The following is a 15,098-nucleotide window of genomic DNA, read 5'->3' as shown; positions in this document are numbered from 1 at the left end:
TTTTTCTTTTGTAGCAGCTTCCCTAGCTTAAAATCAGTAACCCACAACATGCTCTTGGACATAGATTATGAAAACAATAACCAGAAGATGCACCAAAAAATTTCGGTACCAATAGCTTGTCTTGAAAGCTCGTAACTTCACCAACATATGTGACTTTCTTGAAGGAAATCCAAATCTGCAATCGTGCTTTTTTGAAAAACAAATCACTTCATTTGTCAAAGTGAGTCACAAAATTTTCCCAAAGTAGATCTTTGTACTTATAAAAAAGAGACTCATCTTCATACTTATCAAAGATTGGTGGAGTGCCTAATAGGGGGGCTTCAACATCTGCCGGCAGTCGAGCGGCGCCATCATTGAGAGGTACACCCTCACGTTCCTCATTGAGAGGAGCTTCCCTATTGGTGTTTTCTTCCATGCCAACTATGTTCTCTCCGTTGTTTTTTGGATCTGTATGCAAAAGGGTTCAGAAGAGGGATTGAACCATCAACCTGAGATGCATCATCAGTACTAGTTACTGAACCATTATTCTGTGGTGGTGGAGGTGGTTGTTGTACCTCTCTTTGGACTGGAAACTTTGCTTCCATCAAGTTCTGGAACTTCTGTGTCATATTCTTCATGCTTTCTTCTAAACAAGACAAGCGAGTATCCATGGATGGAGGACGACCTCGAGTTGCTTTGTGATTCATTATAACAACACAAAAAAAATTGACTTTTCGAGAAAAAAAAATTGTCGTGAACATTAACTTGGGTGAACAGTGATGCAGTGAATAGTGCCTGATTAACAATGTTTCGTGAACAGTGTTTTCGGTGAACAATACCGTGAATAGTAACCCCTGGAATTAATCTACTCTGATACCAAATAATATAGATCTTACTGGCGGAACCTTCAGTTTAATTGAATCTACACTTTAATTGAAACACAATTAAAAGACGACCTAAAAATCACTCTTTTATTGAATCTCTCAATCACAAATCACACACATAAACACAACTACTGAAACTCTAAATACAAGCCCGTTATATAAAGTAAACCTAGAAAGCATAAACCAATAGGAACACAACATGTGTCCAACTAACTAATGGACTCGAACCATGGGCTTAGACTCAACTAAGGGGCTCACGCCCATAACATGTAGAGGGAACATAGGCGCACACCTATGACACTGACAGATTCGACTAATGTTCAACATGTTATGGGTGTGAGCCCCTTAGTTGAGTCCAAGCCACTTATAGTTAAGTTTTCAGGGAGTTGTTTTAGTTATGTTATGAATTATTGAGTGATTATCAATAAAAAGTGAGACTTTTAGGGTTTTACAAAATATAGATTTTGATTAAGTATTACTTTCGCCACTTCAATCTACATTATTTGGTATCAGAGCATTAGTTTCCAAGGGTTACTGTTCACGGCGATTGAATCTACACTTTAATTGAAACACAATTAAAAGACGACCTAAAAATCAATCTTTTATTGAATCTCTCAATCACATATCACACACATAAACACAACTATTGAAACCCTAACTACAAGCCCGTTATTTAAAGTAAACCTAGAAAGCATAAACCAATAGGAACACAACATGTGTCCAACTAACTAATAGACTCGAACCATGGGCTTGGACTCAACTAAGGGGCTCATGCCCATAACATGTAGAGGGAACATAGGTGCACACATATGACACTGACAGACTCGACTAATGTTCTACATCACTCTTCCCAACTAAAAAAATTTGTCATCGAATTTCTAATCAACAAAAACTTCAGGTAAAGAGAACCACGTCCACAAGCTTTAGGTAATCGGCCAATACCCCAGCTGAAAGGAATCCAACCATGAATTTTTCCTTTGTAGCAGCTTCCCTGGCTTAAAATCAGTAACCCACAACATGCTCTTGCACTTAGATTATGAAAACAATAACCAGAAGATGCACCAAATTTTTTTTGTACCAATGGCTTGTCTTGAAAGCTCGTAACTTCACCAACATATGTGACTTTCTTTAAGGAAATCCAAATATGCAATCCTGCTTTTTTGAAAAACAAATCACTTAATTTGTCAAAGTGAGTCACAAAATTTTCCCAAATCAGATCTTCGTACTTATCAAAAAGAGACTCATCTTCATACTTATCAAAGATTGGTGGAGTGCCCAATAGGGGGGCTTCAACACCTGCTGGCAGCCGAGCGACGCCATCATTGAGGGGTACACACTCACGTTCCTCATTGAGAAGAGGTTTCCTGTTGGTGTTATCTTTCATGCCAACTCTGTTCTCTCTGTTGTTTTCTGGATCTATAGGCGCAAAAGGTTTCAGAAGAGGGATTGAACCATCAACCTGAGATGCATCGTCAGTACTAGCCACTGAACCATTATTCTGTGGTGGTGGAGGTGGTTGTTGCACCTCTCTTTGGACTGGAAACTTTGCTTCCATCAGGTTCTGGAACATCTGTGTCATGTTCTTCATGCTTTCTTCTAAATGAGACATTCGAGTATCCATGGATGGAGGACGACCTCGAGTTGCATTGTCATTCATCATAACAACACAAAAAAATTTGACTTTTTAAGGGAAAAAAAATCGTCGTGAACAGTAACCTAGGTGAATAGTGACACGGTGAATAGTGCCTGATGAACAGTATTTTCGGTGAACAGTACTGTGAATAGTAACCCCTATAATTAATCTGCTCTGATACCAAATAATGAGGGGAGATCGATAATTCAGCCTGCGGATGTATTAGTCTACAGTTGGTCTGAAGGGAGACATGTATGTGTTGATGTCACTAGAGCCTCTCCGTTGGTAGGGCTTGGGAATGGAGTCTTTGAGGTGGGAGAAGCAGCTAATAGAGCAGCGGCAGGGAAAATTGAGAAACACGAGGAAGCTTGTAGAGCTAACCAACATTGTTTCATTCCGTTCAGTTTTGACACTTTTGGTTTCTTAGCATAACAGTCTGTTGAGCTCCTTAAGAAATTGCAGAAAGTTATGGACTATAACATAATGACAGCTAGTTCTAACGAGTTTGTCTTTAGGAGGATAAGATTTGTTATTCAGAAAGGACTTATGGCGCAGCTTGTTGCACGTTTGTCCTAATTATTTGTAAAATTCGTTATCATTATCAATAAAATTTCCACTTAAAAAAAAAACAAAAAAAACAAGAATTTCAACATATAACAGTGATTAAGATAGAAACAAAGATATTCACCAAATAAAATAAAAGCAATTAATAGACGTAATACCTGTAACAACCTTACCAGAAAAGAATGAGATCTTCTTAGTATGTATAAGTGCTAGAATAATCAAGAGGAACCAACAATGTGCACCTACAAAAAATTGGGAATTCCAACCAATAAGAAAAAGAAAAAGTTAGTACTAAATCTAACCAATGGAGTGGCAATATTCAACTTCACATCATCCAAATGATACAAAGGGAAGGAATGATAAACAACATGAAGTTATCAAATAAGGCAGGTGTGCTACTTAATATAACCAAATAACACATTTTCACCCATTCTCTTGATTGTGATATACTTGTGATAAATGGACTAAAGTCACTCTAAATTGTAGCAGAGGTCGGTATTAGTAACCCCAATTTCGATGACCTTGATATAAGACAAAGGACCAACATTCATTTTACATTTATTTACAATATGGTAGAGGATGAAAAGTAAGCCATAGCACCCCTAAGCCTAACCTGCCTTATTAATTTAGTCCTCTTTCATATCAGTTGTCTTATTTTTTGAAAAATGAAAAACCATTCATATAAACAAAAACATATTAACTAACTTGAACTATTTTATTCCAGCAATCTATAACTAAATCATGTGAGATTAGGAACCAATTTATAGGTAAGGACTGAAGATGTAGTATAACTTATGGTAGTAAGCCCACACTTGCAACTAATATACATACCAACATCTAAACTGGAATAAAATTTTAAGCTACTATTTGTAAAATATGTAGTATAACTTATATATAGTAGTATTCTGGCTAGATGCAATAACAGTCTAAACGAATAAACTACATTATAAAGTTATTGAACATACCAGAGGAATAATGGTGGGAAGTGTCCTTGTTACTCGAGTAAACAGAACCGACATTTATTAAACAAAGGATTTCTTGTTTCAGCATATATAACAGCAACATCAAAAACATGCTTAAATGATGCATTTTCTCCCGTCAATAAATATCGTTCAACAGCTTTATGATTATTTATAGCAGTAGCTATGAATTATTAGACTAAATATATCAAGGCCAGTATCCAACAACCAATATCTATTTTAACAAAGTCACGGAAACCTACTTCAATACCAAGACATAGATTTAGAACTCAGAATCATAAATTACTATTACTTCCCAATAGTTAGTACACAACTTGAATTTTTAACTTACTCGAACTATCTAATCATTGTCACTATTTTCGACTAAATCAAGACACCCCAAATCAGTACAAAGACTTAAAATTTGATATTGGTTCCACCCATTCTCACATTAAATTTTACTTTACTACTAATACAAAACTCTGACATTTATAAGTCAAACTGGTCGGGAAAATAAAATTAGAGAGATTACCATAAGGCGATTTGAAAGAAGTTATTCGGAAAAAGCAAATTCTAATGTATGTCCCGCTTCCTTCCTTGTCAAATGAAAGAAGATATTCAGAGAAATCCCAAGATGAAGAAAGATAAAGACATGAAAAGAGAACATAAAGAAAAGTGCTTACCAATCAAGTAATTTTCATTCCATTGTATGTTTCAAGTTTATGCTAAATCTGCACCATTTGACCATTCGACCAAACTCCATTTGAAATTTTCTTTAAAACATATCATTGACCCTACCAAGCAGTGAACAACAAAAACATTCATAAGCAAGACAACTCAAATTGAGATTTAACAATTGAAAAAAATAATTACACTTATTCATTTGTTATGGAATATATTAGGAAATTAAATGGGTTAAAACGTATAAGGTGTCAATAGTTAACTACCATGACATTTCCATAGCACAAATGATGGAAGCAGATATGAAGTAGCACTACTTAATTCTTCCTGAAAAATGTAGTCAACATGTTGATCTTATTGTAGGTTAGTCAAAAGCTAAAGAACAAAAATGCAAGTTGATCTTATGGGTCGTTGATCAGGCCTGAGTTGTTTCAGGTCCATGCAAGTTCATCTTACAAAGCCTATAAACAACTTCGGTCCAATACTTAATAGGGAATTTGGGATTTAGTTGGACTTCACAGTCGTATGTTCATAACACTTAGAGATATAAGTGTGTATAAATGAAGTGGCATGACATGCATGGCCAACTTAAGGCAACTTAAAACCTAAGGTGCCTAAAATGTGGCCTCCTCAAACACTTTTTGTTAACTTAAAAATACTGCACATAGTAAAATTTAAGTGAAATTATGAAAGAGATGCTTATTTTTAGGTATACTATGAAGGCCTACTTTTAAGGACCGCAAACGTCAAACAAATGCAACATGATTTGTAAATACAATGAGATTCCATTCCATGTTATCACTTATCACAACAACGGATCTAATTTGAAAAACCGAGTTTTGAATCTCAGAAGAGAAAAAACTAACATGACGTTTAAAAACTGAGAGATCATTAGTAGGTATTTTGAAATTATACAAAGAATATGTGTTTTATCCCCACAAACCTACACATAGAGAGCATACCAATATGCTCTTTATATAAGCATACACATTGTCATAGACCATCATCACTAAAGTGTTTTACGTTAGATTTATGTATCGTTATTCGTTAGTCGATTTATATTCCATTGAATACTAGAATCTAAAGTCACAGTTTCTTGAAATGCACAAATTTCCAGAATTAGTTATTTTCTTTGCAATAATTTCAACATTTAGATTAACAAAATTTTGAGTAGTGTTCGTCATTCTGCGACTAATTATTTCGTGTTTTCCTGAACAAACGAAACGGAATCGAAATGGTTAATATATATAATGCGAACACCACACCTAGATTATGTTCGTAGTTGTTTCACTCTATGGTCGTGAGATTCCAATCAATTCAAATTGACTACAATACCAAGCCACTCTTTTACATACAAAACATGCGTACTATTCGCTCTTAGCAAAAACAAATTGTGAAGACCATGTTACAGCCAATCGTATGTTTGCATTCCTAGCTTACAACATCAAACCTCCTATAAGATTTTAACCAACATAACTCGTCACATAATTGAAGCACATTTATCAAAGGCCATGTTACAGCCAGTTGTATGTTTGCATTACAGGCTTACAACATCAAACCTCCTATAAGATTTTAACCAACACAACTCGTCCCATAATTGAAGCACATTCATGGCATCCTCAGCATATTCAAACAATTTTTTGTCAAACAACAAAAGTAAAAATGAAATTCTACAGCAACACCATACACTTCATGGCTTATACTACCCTCAATAGTCACAGTAAACATCTGTTCTAATACTATGATTAAGTCTATCTAAATTAATGTAGCAATCTCATATTCAATACTTGAACGCATGGATGCAGTGTCAAAAACAGAAAACTTACTTGTTTGCAAATAGGACAACTGGTCACGATGGTGCACCAATCTCAAGTTGGAGGACATGGGTTCCCTTTCTCTGTCTTTGCTATTGGTGCTTCATAATGTTCTCTTGCGAAGACCTAAGAGCCTTTCTCACTATAGCCTTGGTACATAGCTTGGTCGACAATGTTTGCACCATTACATTTAGGAACTCTTTATGGAACCCAACCTTGTGACTCCATGCAATTTTTTCTGCCATAATGATCGAAAGGTGAAATATCACTATCGCTACCCTTATTTTGGTTTCCACATTTCTTTGAGCTGGGTCAGGTGAAGCAAATAAATATAGAAATGGTCAATTCATATAGAGAATAATAGAATAGCACTTAAAACTACTTTTGCATTTTAAACCTAATGTATACACCTGGATATAAAACCTTTTCGAGCATGAAAAAATGGGAGTGTGAATGCTCTAACCAATAGCAAGGCACTCATAAAGAGCTTTGACTCTGTGAAAACCTAAGTGCTCCATTGACTCAATGAAAGCCAAATTAACAGTCATTTAGTCAACTTTACAGTTACCTGTTAAATCATGAAATAGATCACAGGTGGTGCATGTCGAGCATCAAGATTATTCTCGTAAACAGGTCCAATGTTTCTCTTCTTAGCTAGTGTCTAATGGATGATTGTCTTCTAGAGAACCTACATCATAGACACAGTCTTGATATTTCTTTTGTGTGAAACCATTAAACCGTTCTACGGGTTATGCATTTCTTTGAGTTCTTAACATGTAGATTAGTATCAACATTTCACACTAAACCATTCAGGACACTATTAAGAGTTTTCATCAAAATACTCATAGTAAGACGATCAGTATTTTGCCTATTAAAATCATATACAGGGCCAAAGGTCATGTAAACACTTTATAAAATTACTTTAATATTTCCACTCCCTTAATATCTTCTTGATGATCTTTTGCTCAGGAAAGAATTGTAACAGTTACAATATCCAAAAGATTGCACCATGGATACAAAATTAATGAAAATTGTTTTCTCAAAAATATTGGAGGTGACATTGAAACTTGCAAATCCCACATGCAACAATTTGAAAGGTTAATATAAAGATATCCATCTATTGAAATTTACTTAATAGTCAGCTAACAACATTTATTAACACATACATATGGTAAGACATTCGAGAGAATAGAAAAGATAACTTACTATACAATTAAGTTTATTGGGTTTGCACTTTCTTTCCATGTTGTCCAGCACCTGAAAGTTCCCAAAACTATGAAATCATTACCACTTAAAAGCCTATTTGAAAATGGGAAGAAAAAAATATGAAGTCATCCTCAACCAAAGCCATTTATGCTAAACAATATATCATAAAAATTAGCTAATCTTTTCTTCAACAATATATTTATGAAAAATCCCAAGAAGTATGATAAGTACCAAAAACTGTAATATAAAATCCCATAGAGACATAATATTTTGGTTAATTATGTGTTTAATAATAATAAATTAATGATATTTTCGTGCTTTTACATGATTGAGGAATCAACGTGAAAATGAGGATAAAAGCCAGTATTTAAGCATGGAATAGTGTGTTTACATGAAGTATTTCAATTTAACCCACATGAAGCTCAATGAAGCCCGACTAAAGCACAGGAAATCAAACATGACAGTTCCAAGTTAGAACATGATCAAAGTGCCGAAAAGGCATCAAACTTCTGAAGCCCGTATTTACTGAACCTAGACTCCAATAGGAGGAAAATGAACCATCAAAAAGATCAGTGCGGTGAGCTCTACACATAGGCGGGACTTTGTAAAAAGTCAACTTTTTGGACCCGCCACTGGTCGAGGCATGAGGGACCCACTGTGCGGACCTACAGAATCTGACAACCAAACTCACACGTCAAGCTTCCTTACAAATCAAGCTACAATAAAACCATGAAAGACTTTTGAACATAACTTTAGCACAAAAGTCCTAATTGATGGCATGATTACGTGGCATGATTAGGTGGAAAAAAAAGTCCTAATTGGTTGATTAGGTCGCAAACAAATTTATTTGATTTTGGCACAAAAGTCCTGATTGGTGGCTTAATTAGGTGGCTTAATGTCTTGATTAGAAAAATATCAAGATTTCTCATTTATGGATGCAGTTGGTTGTTAGAATTCACAAGGAAGTAAAGAAAATGAGAACTCATTGCTATAAAAAGATGTCTTCATGAGCAAGAAATAACTTTTGCTCCATTAATTAAGTTTAGTCCAGAGTAGAAAGTTTTCATGTTTTGTAATTTTTGATTTTGTTAAGTCAAGTTTCTTTTAATATTTTTAAATCTATGTAGTTAATTTAAAATCCTTTCTAAGTAATAAGTATCATTTTTTTTTTATATTGTCTTTTCTTTACAATCAAGTTAAGTTGTTGTAATTTGTAAAATCTAAGGATTATAAGAAAATCAGTTAAAACTTTCGTAGGTTTTAGTAATTTGAATGTCAAACACCGTAGAGTAGCTTAATTAATCAACTGCAAATCCTTCTCATGAATTCCCTAGGTAGAAATTCTAGTGAAATATCTACAAACAAAGGCTCTAGACTTTAGGTGGAACGATTCCCTTACTCGAAGTGTATTACAACGTACACATGAGTTAGGTATTTGATCAAGTGTACTCGAGTGTGTGTGAGAGACATAGATTTTTATACATGCAAAAGGGTGATTATCAATTAGCGCCGCTGCCATCCTAAAGACTCAAGGGAGCTGTGATACAAGCTGGAATATCTCCATAGGCAACCCCCCCATTCCTACCCTTTCATCTCTTTCATTTTTTGCTTTGTTTTTCGTTCGAAATTTCTTTGTGTTTTCTTACTGATTCAGTAATGTAATTTGTTTTTTCTCACATACAGGTTCCATATGAGTTGAAAAGCCATCTACTTGAACCACTGGAAAAATTCCAGCTAAATGCAAATAGTGTAGAGCGCGCACCGCGCCTTAGTTGGCCTATTTGTAACAAGTCTACCCGTAAAAAAATAATAATAAAATAAAAGAAAAAAAAGAAAAAAAAAGTAAAAAAGTAAAAAAGTAAAAAATAATAATAATAATAATAAATTTTTTGCCAAAGATACCAAAAGTACCAAAAGTACCAAAGCTTTGTTTGTTTGCCTTTGTACCAAAGCCATTGCATCCCATGAAATCTTGACGAGGTTGAATTATTTTGGGGACTATCCAATTCAGTTCTCGAACCTGGGACAATACTCATATCATGTTCTAGTAGCATAAGAACGTACTTCACGGCTATTGAAGATGCTATTTATAAGCGTTGCACGGGCATTTCCAGGTTTCAACTCCTAACATTTTCGTTTCTTAATATTATCATGTTATATATTATTATTTCCATGATAGCCTATATATACGCATGCGTGGAATTTGTTTGCATGTTTACAATATATATACGTATCAGTGGATGTTGTTACATGCTTAGCATCTATCTATATATTAGTGCACTATTTTGTTCAATAAATTGATTTTGTCATGAAAGAGGAGAACATTCCAATGAGGGTTAAAATCAGAGTTGGGTAAGTTGTTTCTAAGTCCTCCGAGGTGAAGCTGCTCTCTATATGACATTCACAATCTCACTGAGTATTGATGAAATCAAATTATTATGCAAAATATATATGTGTCATTTAGAGTAGTATATTATTTTATGTTGCCTAGTTAGTTTTTACGTATGTGATATCCCTTTTTGCCTAGTAGTCTATATATATGTATGAGTGGTTTCGACTTGCTTGTTAGCGTAGATATTCGTATACGTAATATATATTTGCCTATTAGCCTCAATATATGTATTAATGATGTATATTTGTCTATTAATATAAAAATATATATCGATAATACATCTTTGCCTATTAGTATATATATAAGTATGAGTAGAATCTCTTCACATACTAACGTCTATAGCTACGTATGAATGAACTATGTTGCATGATTTGATTTTATATGCATATTTAGTAACTTACACTTGAAAATAATAAAATAATCATTAATTAATTAATTAATTAAAAATTAAAAATTAAAAAAAAATACCACTAATCATAATAATGCTAATAATTATTATATTGTGCCTTTATCCTATGCATAATTTTTAAATAGCTTAAAAAAAATCATAAATCATAATCATATGCCAACGGTGTTGAGGAAGCTTGAAAGATTGAGGTTCTCTAATTAAGGAACGTGTTTGCACAGAAAACCTCCCTCATATTATGCTAGTGTGCTGGTTGATATCGACCTAGCCAATCCAATTCCGGACCAAATATTTGTGGAAGTGCCTGAACTAGGGATTGAATTATGGCAGAAAATTCAGTTTGGATCAATTCCTAAGTTCTACAACCATTGCAAGTTGGTAGGACACTTAGTTGTTGAGTGTAGGAATGCCGCAAAAGGGAACGACTCAGTGGCACAAGATTCTACAGAGAACGTAAACTCAACAAATGACAGAGGGAAAGGTCCATTAGACCAGGAACCTCAGGAGGACAGGGGAAGAATGTCGAAGAACCAAAAAAGGAGACTGAAGAGAAATAAGAGAGCACAGGAATGGAGACCTAGACCACTACCAGTCTCTAATAGCACAGCTCTTGAAAGGCAGCAACAAGTAGAGGAGAATCAGTATGGGCAAGTGGACGATACTCACACCACAACTGAAGTGAATGGAGAAGCATTAGGACCCCGACACCGGGGAGTCCTCTGTATCGAAGTAAGAGAAGTCCAACAGGGGGAAGCGAAGGGATGGGATGAATCTAGACATTATCAATTATGAATTAACTCTCTCAACCTCTCGATTCATGCATGGACACCGAGGATAGAGCCCCATAATAACTGAATCAGGCAGATTCCATCTGCTGACTGATGTGATAGACTCTACGGAGTCGGAAGCTTCTGAAGTCGAGACAGAGCATTTCCATGATCGTATTCAGCTTGAGGAGATGGCAGTGGTTGACCCTGTTACTCCGAATGTGGAAATATTGTACGGAGTTACAACAAGATCGGGGAAACAATGTGGTAGAAGAGGGCCTGATGTCAATAAACAGAAGGACTCGAACCCAAGGAGTTGCAACAGTGGCAAGAAGAACAGGGGCAGACCTCGAGGCTCCAAAAATAGGAATCATCGATGAGGACTCCTATGTGTTTCTGGAATGTGCGAGGTGCAAACGAGGTTGTGAAAGCGAGAGAAATAAACAAGGTTAGAATAGAGAAGAAGCTTAGTGTTTTTTGCTTGCTTGAAACCAAAGTCAGGCAAGATAAATATGATCTCATTAGGACCACTTGTTGTCCGCTATGGGAGCATATGAATAATTACAATAAGGATCCTTCGGGGCGTATTTGGATATGCTGGGACCCTATATTGATGGAATTGAATAAGATATCGGAATCAGACCAGTACATTCACTGCAAGGGGAGATTCAAACCTACCAATGAAGAGTTCCTTTTAACTGCAGTGTATGCCAGAAATATCAAAAACCTCAGGATGCAGCTATGGAGAGACTTAATTATCATCAAAAGCTCAGTGAATTTGCCTTTGTGTATAGCAGGAGACTTTAACAACATCACCAAAGCGGAAGAAAGAATGGGTGGGAGTCCAATGCATCCTAGAGAAGCAGAGGAATTTGTAGACTGTTTGCACAAAATAGAATTATCCGATCTGAGATTCAATGGATTTTTTTACACATGGAACAATAAAGTAGAAGGAAAAGGCAGAATAATGACCAAAATTGACCGCTGTATGGTTAATAGTCTATGGGAAGATGAATTTGCAAATTCCATGGCAGAATTTTTGCCCCACGGAGTCTCTGACCACTCGCCGATTCTTCTCTTTTGGAATGATTTCGAGAGGAGGACGCCACCTTTCGGGTTCAAGAACTTTTGGCTTGAACAGCGCTAGCCCACACTATCCTCCAAGAAGTGTGGGCGAAAGTAGTATTGTCTCCAATCCTATGTATGTGCTTGATGCAAAAATTAAAGCTTCTGAAGGAAAGATTGAAGCCGTGGGCAAGGAATAACTTTTCAAACATCCATGGAAGAGTTCAGCAGGCCAGAGAGAACCTATATGATATTCAAAGGCAGCTCTAATCTAAGCCTTTGGACCCTTGGTTGGGACAGAAGGAACATGAAGCTCTACAGAGATACAGTGAATTAGCAGGTATTGAAATCTCGGAGATTAAATGCAAGCAAGAAAGTGAATGGATGCTAGAAGGAGACAAATGTACATCATTTTTTTTTTAAATCCATTGAAGAAAAGAAGGCTAGAAACGAGGGGATTTGGGCTATCCGAATTCTCGCGGGATTTGCTATCACAGACGGAGCAGAGGTGATCAAGACTATCATCGAAAGTATTACACGGCCTTCGAACCGAAGCGAGAGGAGATAAGTGATCGCGAACTTTTTCACACGGTACAAGTCCAAATACAATCTCGACCACATGAAGGCCATCATGGAAGGCGGAGGAGTTATCAGTAGCGTAAAAAAAACTGCTCTATTTGAGATGAAAGAGAGAACACACCCCGTAGGGCGGACGGGTTCACTCCTATTTTCTTTAAAGTCTTTGGGAAGTAGTCGGTCATGATTTCTCACTTGCTATTCTTAATGCTTTCAAATTATGCAAGTTTCCTAGAGGAGTTAACGCCACTTTTTTATGTCTTATCCCTAAAGTCAACAATCCCACAAAAGTTGAAGACTTTAGACCCGATAGCCTTGTGTAACACTATATACAAATGTATTTCTAAGGTTATTGCAAATAGGATTAAGATAGTTATTGATCGTTAGTGCAGTCTAACCAATCAGCTTTCATTCCTGGCAGATCCATACAGGATAATATTCTTCTGTCGCATGAGCTTCTTCGAGGATATGACAGGAAGCATGGCACTCCTCGATGTACCATTAAGGTGAACATAAGGAAGGCATATGATATGGTCAGTTGGGAGTCTATAAAGGCAATGATCAAGACCTTCGGTTTCCCGGACAACATGTATCAGTGGATAGACATGTGAATATCCTCTCCTTCTTATTCGTCATGATAAATGGTGCACGGAAGGATATTTTAATGGAGGCGGAGGAGTCGGAACAAGGAGACCCCTTATCTCCTCAGATCTTTTTGTGCTAGTTATGGAGATTCTCGGTTGTGTGATCAAGGAAAAGCTCAACAAGTAGAGATATCCAGCATTACCATTCCAAATGTAAGAAAGCGAAAATCTCCCACCTAGCTTTTCTTTGATGACGTTCTTATGTTACGCAAGGGAGGAGAGATCGCCTCCATACAAGCCATGAAGGAATGTCCGACATCTTCGAAGCAAAACTGGGTTACAAATCAATAAGCACAAGACATCACTTCTTGTGGGAGGACTTAATGATCAAGAGGCTATTGCTCTAGCCACCATCTTAGAGGTTGAGTTGATTAAACCTCCAGTGAAATATCTTGGTCTTCCACTTATCTCTGCTCGCCTGGGCATCAAGGAATGTCAACCCCTGATAGAGAAGATTACTCAGAAGATTTCTAATTAGAAAGCACGGGTCTTAACGCATGCGGGCAGACTACAGTTAATAAAGTCCATCCTGTTGTCCTTCCACACATATTGGGCACGAACCTTCATTCTTCCCAAGACAGTACTCGAGCAAGTGGAAAGTATCTGCGCTAAATTCTTATGGACTGGTACGAATAATAGGAGAGGACTGCACCAAGCAAGCTGGAGTACAGTTTGTCAATCACAGGAGGAAGGTGGATTGGGAGTGATGAATACCCATAGATGGAATGTGGGTGCACATTGTGGGCTGATTTTCAAACTAGTCACGAAAGCAGAATCCATCTGGGTAGATTGGATATGGAAGCAACACATCAAATCCAACTACTTTTGGACTATGCAAGTCCCCAGAGACTGTTCTTGGACGTGGTGAAGTATCTTGAATAATAGAACCACAGCCAAGAAATTTGTCAAATATTCAATCGCAAAAGGGGAAGAAACATTGTTTTGGCATGACATATAGTGTGAAAGATCACCTCTGATCGAAGACGCTGAAGCAAAGGCAGAATGGGACTTTCATCTGAATGCAAAGGTGAGTATCATCATTTCCAATGGAGAGTGGAATGACGCGGTCAACCTGATGCAGTCTCACACCTTATGGGAGGTTATTAGAGCAGTGGACATCAATACCCATCTTGCCGCACAGGATCGTAGTGTGGGCGCTTTCACCCAAGGGGTTGTTTACATCACCCACGGTGCTTATCGGGCCCTCTCACCCGGTCAAGGACAAGAAAAGATGGCACAAGCTGGCATGGGGTAAGTGGGTGTTACCGGTGACACTCATTCACTATATGGCAGCTTGTTTTATAAAGTCTCCCGACTCAAGACAGATTGGTGCAAAGGAAAATCCTACTTTCTTCATCTTGTTGCTTATGTAATAACAGCCGGGAATTTTCAGGACATCTGTTCTTTGAGTGTATGTATTCCAAGGAGATCATCTCTAGAGTCAAACGACTTCTTGGTATTGTCACTGATAACATAACAGCTAACAGGGAGTGGTCGTCGATTCTGCGACTATGCAAACAGGCAGATG

This window comes from Coptis chinensis, chromosome 8 (assembly GCF_015680905.1).
Source record: "Coptis chinensis isolate HL-2020 chromosome 8, ASM1568090v1, whole genome shotgun sequence".
NCBI lineage: Eukaryota > Viridiplantae > Streptophyta > Magnoliopsida > Ranunculales > Ranunculaceae > Coptis > Coptis chinensis.
The sequence above is the reverse complement of the archived record's forward strand: the minus strand, read 5'-3'. Positions refer to the sequence as shown.